Source organism: Neopelma chrysocephalum, unplaced genomic scaffold (genome assembly GCF_003984885.1).
Source record: "Neopelma chrysocephalum unplaced genomic scaffold, ASM398488v2 Primary Assembly neopelma1_45, whole genome shotgun sequence".
Lineage (NCBI taxonomy): Eukaryota > Metazoa > Chordata > Aves > Passeriformes > Pipridae > Neopelma > Neopelma chrysocephalum.
Genome location: NW_020897704.1, coordinates 9,056,601 through 9,062,600, shown reverse-complemented (window position 1 = coordinate 9,062,600; position 6,000 = coordinate 9,056,601).

The following is a 6,000-nucleotide window of genomic DNA, read 5'->3' as shown; positions in this document are numbered from 1 at the left end:
TAGTAACTATTTGAGCCAAAAATAACTGCCACTTTTTCATTTTTAATTACTGCAACTGTTATCCCATTTAATCTTGGCATAATAAGACAATTGGACATTACCAAAAATAGCACCACAAATTATTTCCAGGCTCATGACAGAACTGTCACTGCACAGCAGGAGTGCAGACCCCCAGAAGGATTTGCAGCAGTAAACAATGCTTTTTCTTGTACACGAATGTTTCTAGTGAATTGCCAGATGCTTTTGTAACTAAATATGCCTTCTGGCATTCCTAGTTTGATGCAGTCACCAGTGCTGCTGTGGTCCTCGGGGGGGAGGTAGGATAGGAGCTGGTGGTGTGCCAGCTCATGGTGGCAGACCAATGGTGGTGGTATCCTTTGCTAACTAGAAGCGTTAATGACACCAATGGGGTTGCTCAGTTCTTGCCCTGGTCTCTAACAGGAAATGGTTGCATTTTTTGGAAGAGGTTGTATCCTGAAGTGCAAAAGGCCCATTCAGATGATGTGACATTGCATGTACATGGAGGTGGGCTGGAGAGGCTGATGGGTCAGCAGGCACCACAAGTCCAATGTGCCCTGAGGTCCCACCTGCCACTGACCATGAAGGGGTACAGGCAACCATCTCATTCTCCGATCTGCTGTGGGAGAGTCCAGGAGAACTGGCAGAGGCAGCGAGAGAAATGTAAACCCTTGGGCTGGCAGCACAGCTGAATCCAGCAGCCTGTGGCAAGGCAGCATCGAAATGCTACACATGAAAGCACAGCACAGACGTACCTCACCACTGACAGACAGGCTGTGTATGTGGCGTCCTGCCCATTGTTGAGTTGGTGGTGAAAAAAAAGGCATAATTTTAGCACGGGACTACGCTGGAGACAGAAGAATTCATAACAAAAAGCATCAATTCAGAGGGCTCCTCCAATTTCTCTACAATGCTGTTATTGGAGCTCCTTCTAATCAAGAAAAACGTAGGATTCCTATGGTTTTCAGCACATGAAAGCACAGCAGAGTATGTGGGAAGGGTAACAGCTGTCTTTCCTGGCAACTTGAAATCCATTTTGACAAAACAACTAATGAGTGAAATGAGGGTCAGGTCTAAAAGAGTTAACTGAGATATCTGGGCCTGGTGAGAAAGCCCCCCCTAACATCTACTTTGTCTGTGCTGCTAAGACGCATTCTGTTCTATTCACTGGACCAAAAATGTAGAAGAATACTAGAAGCAGTATACAATAAGCCTAGGGGTAATAAATTAGGATAAGGTAGACATCTGAATAGGAGAAACAGGCCTAGAGCCAAGGCTTTGTCCAAGTAATTGGGACAAGAACAATAGAAAGGTAGAGAGGTCAGAGTGAGAAAGATGAGAAAAAGACCCTCGACTTGAGACCGAAGGCCGGATGTACCCCCGAAATTGAGTGCCAAAAGAAGCACCGCCCTAAGCTCCACCTAGACTCCATCTGTCATCAATATGTATAGATAGATGTTGCAATCATATTAATATGTATAAAAATCATGTATGAAAACTGTATAAAAACCCTGATTTTGTGTGATACCTTCGAACAAGTTTGTCCAGCACAAGCTGGCTTGTTCCCAACGTTGAATAAACAAATACCTTGCTGCTTAAAGGTACAAAAGTCTCTGAGCAGTTAATCATTCCAAGGTTTTTCGGCATCACGAGAGTATTGTAACCTTTTCTAAGTACAGTTTAGTTTATCAGTAGTTGCTGGGGCCTCCTTGGGTTTTTATGTCATTTTAAATGAAAAAATTCCTGGAATAATTGATGGCACTTACTTTTTGCTTTCATCTCTTTCAGAGTTTTTTGGGAGTGAATAAAATCAACACACATATCTCAGTAATTGTGTCTACAGAAAGCTGGGCTGTAAATTCAGATTTCTAGCTTAATATTCTAAGATTACTGTCTTCAACTGCTTATTATCCATCCAAAGCACTTTCTTTTTTGTTGGAAACTTCAAATAAGTTCACAGATCTATCTCCACCTATCAAATATCTTAGATGAAATGTTTCTTTTCCTCCTTTTAGGATAATAAAGTCTGTGGGGAATGCTAGAAGCTGCTTTTTGAAAGTAGCAGAGCAGAAGCAAAGTGGGGGAGAGGAAGCAAAACATTGAGAGCATGGGGAAAGACTGAAGTTTGCTCAAATAACTGGCTCCCAGTGGCAAAAAAACCCCAAAACAAACCAACAAAAAACCCCAAACCAGAAACATCTTGCTGACAATTTAGTGGTAAAAGCTTTGAGAGTTTTGTGACTTCATGTAATCTTGATGTAGGTCCCTGCGTGCTGAAGCCAGCTGAATTAAATGGCCATATTCTTCACACAAGCATCACAGCTGTATCTTCTGCTGAGTAGTGAACTGTGATAAGTTGATGTCGGATTTGAATGGGCTGCTGTAAGGTGGCAATATCACAAGAAAATAAAACATCCACTAGGAACCAAGGTTACAAGGAACAAGGAACTAGGAACCATATCTGACCCCAATATTGCTTTTATAAATGTTCTCAAAAAATTCTTGTCTTGATTTACAGCGATTAGAAACCTGCACTTTCCATTCATCAAATTACCAGAAGGAAACTACTTCAGATAAATACATCACTTGAAATGCTGATGAGTGCATTTCTGGCATTCAGGGACCATTTCAATCAGCAGTGAAAAACATACTCCTTTTGGGTATACAGGAAAGATTACAAAACTCTTCTACCATGGTATATCAAAAAGACAACTAATATATATTGGATCGTCTTTGAGAGTATTGGCAATATTATGGGCTGAAGATTAACTGGAAAAACATATCTGATAAATGTTAGAGGCTGTGTCTGTTTCAAGAGAACATCTTTTTAAAAAGCAAGAATGCATTATGGAAAAAAGATGCTCAAAAAACTTCATTAGTTTTGAGCTAAATTGATCACCTGCTACACTACAGAGCAGATGACTGGAACTATGCCATGAGCCACATCCTGGCCCTCTAAAGCCTAGGGGAGTTGTGCAATTCAGTCAGTGAACCAGAAAAAAAACCCAAAACATTTTCTTGTTCAGGCAGGGCTGTGGTAGCGCTGGAGAGCAGTCCCTGACAGGGAAGGGACTGGTGGCCCTGAAATGGGGTCCCAGTCTGTGGGCAGGGCAGGCAGGGACATGAGTGCCCTCTGGACTGTGGCACTTTCTTGAAGACCCTGCCTGTCACCTCAAGATTATAAAAACGGAAGAGAAAACATAATCTTCTGCCTTTACCACACAGTTAGCAGTGCTCATCCTTACGTCTAGGACATAAAAAGCATACAGGCTTGTGGAGGATTTTGCAGTGATTCTACCTGGTTACCTCAATTTTCCTTCACCAGCCGATCCCTTTTTAAGTTACTACTTTTCATTGATGCATCATCACAATTCTGTTCTTGCCTAAATCTGATCTTCCGTGTGCTCCACTGTTTCTTTTCTTGCTTCTGGCTGTGCTGTTTGATCCATTTCTCTCATAGTTCAAACAAGAGAGTCCTTTGTAGCATCTGAGTTAGAAGTGTGTCTGCTCACGGAAAGTCGTCCCCAGGCTTTATCCATCCCTGTAAGTTGTTTGTTTTTTTCTTTGTTTGTTAGTCTATTTAAGAAGGATTTTTTGTCTGTTGCTTTTCCAGAGGTGTATAACACTTATGAAACCTAAGCCACTTCCTGCCTGGAAAAACAAGACTTGAAAGCCACACACTGCTTCTGCAACTTTTGAGAAGAGACCAGAAAGCCCAGCCAGGCCAGTCCTTCTGCTCCAAAATAGTTTCTCAAGACATTGACAATGACTCTGGGAGAAGCCAAAGCTTAGAGAAGAAAAACATTATTAAACAGCAGAGAAAGCAGAGGATTCTTCATACAATGAAATCACTGATTTAATTACTAGGTATTTTTCTTCCCACATTTTGTCCAATGTGAAATAAATTAATCTAGAGAGATGATTTTTTAAAAAAGCTAACTTAACAGCCTGAGACATAAGAAAACAATTATTTTTATTATAAAATGTTTAAAGAAATTTTGCGCCCAAAAGCTCAAATATTCAGTAAAACACTAAACTCCCATTATATCCTTAGCAAGGACCTACAGTACAAATATTCTGATTACCCAAGGCTGGCATTTGTTTTGCTGGGAGCAGGGCTATGGAGGACATAAATAATACAGCCCATTACCATATCTGTCGTAGTGGAACAACACTGAATAGTGAAAACACTGACATGCACAGTATATATTTTCTGGTCTTTTCACCTACTCAGCTTCCACATGGATTCTGTCGCAAATGAATAATACTTGCTAGACTGCGTGAGCCCAGAAATATGGAAGTCTTACTTTTTGCATTATGCTTCATTTCACCTGCATTTTTTCTTTGCTTTGTCTCTCTTTTTTTTTTTTTTCTTTTTAATGAGTTGTTTGACTGAATGCCATTTGGCTTGTGTCTGTGAAAACACTGGTGCATTTTCTCTCCAAGTCAATGTCACTGCTCACCCAATCAGCCAGATTGGTGATTCAGTGCCATCACACCACAGACATTGCACAAATCACACTGTACTCACCAGCAATTAGTGTCAAGGGAAACACAGAAGGGAGCATGGAAGTCTCTTGTCACGGGCTGAGTTGACAAACAAAATTTCTGACAAAATATTTCGTATTCTCAGAGAATGATGATTGTTAAGACTTCAAACTTGCTTTTCATTAAATTGCAGCGACGTTCCAGATGTTAAGAGGTGTGATAGCTATGGTAAAAGAGCTGTACAATAGTATTACTGTTGACATAATTTAAATGCAGGTGTGACTAAACTCTAATACTACTAATATCAAGAGATCTAAAGCAGGTTTTAGAGACAGCCAGACTAGACTGCCCTTGGACTAGATGATTCCATCTGAGTGTTAAGACACATCTCCCTGTTAATCTGTTCATTACCTATTTCAACAAAAAATTGCTTTCAGAGTTTCGATAAAAGAGCAGGAAATTAAAGGCAAAGGAAAATAAAAAGAGAGGAGGAAAACCAATACCAGGAAAGGACTACTATCAAAATGCTTACTGTCAGTGGCACTCTTAGGACAATGGGTCAAATCCAGTTAAATTATTCCACCTCGTTGCATGTTCCAGAACTAAATCCAAATATAATTTTAAGATTTCTTGGATAGATCACATAGACAGTTTTTTGAATTTGTTTTAACACAAGGCACATAGTATAAAGTTCATGAAATCTTCGCATTCTCTACAAACATGCTAAAAGGTATCCTTTTCTTCCACAAAAACATGCTTGTAGTGTTAGATGCCCACTGGCTAGTCTAAAAAGTACTTGTAAAAAAGAAATTCAGAAAACCTTGGAACAAGTAGAGTGTGGGATGTGAAGCCAGTAGCTGCTCACATTGTCAGTGAGAGCCCCAAGTGATCCAAGCACCTGTGGCTCTTTGGGAGAAAATTCACCATAGGGATCAGAATGCAGTAATTGCCATGACTCTCCTCTTGTACATCCAGAGGCAGCCAGATATTTGTAGGAATATGCACCAAGTTCAGCTACGCAGAGAAACGTGAAAAATGTAGCACACACAGGTTTTGAAAGCGCTAAATGAGGAGGGTGAAACACCGGCCCTGTACATGTGTGCTCTGCAAGATCTGCAATGCCAGAATGTTCGAGTCAGCTCAGAATCCACACTTCAGAAGGATCTGGTAAACCTGACAGCTGCTAGTGAAAAATGGCATCCTTTCAGGAGCAAACACCGTGCTCCAAGTCCACAAGTCAAGCACTAAGTGATCTACTTTAAAACATTTTTAGTAGAACAAGCTCTTAGGAGGGGATGCTGAGCAAGAAGGGAGGGAATGTGAGGGAATGGAAGGGGCACACATTTCTGTCAGACACAAAGACGTAAATAGTTTGTTATGGCAGTATTGAGTTGAGTGATTAAATCCATGTTAAAAACTGTGATTTGTAAGCAGATGGCTCTACAATACTGCGGCTGCTGCATGCAAATAAACAACACCAAGTACTAACATCAG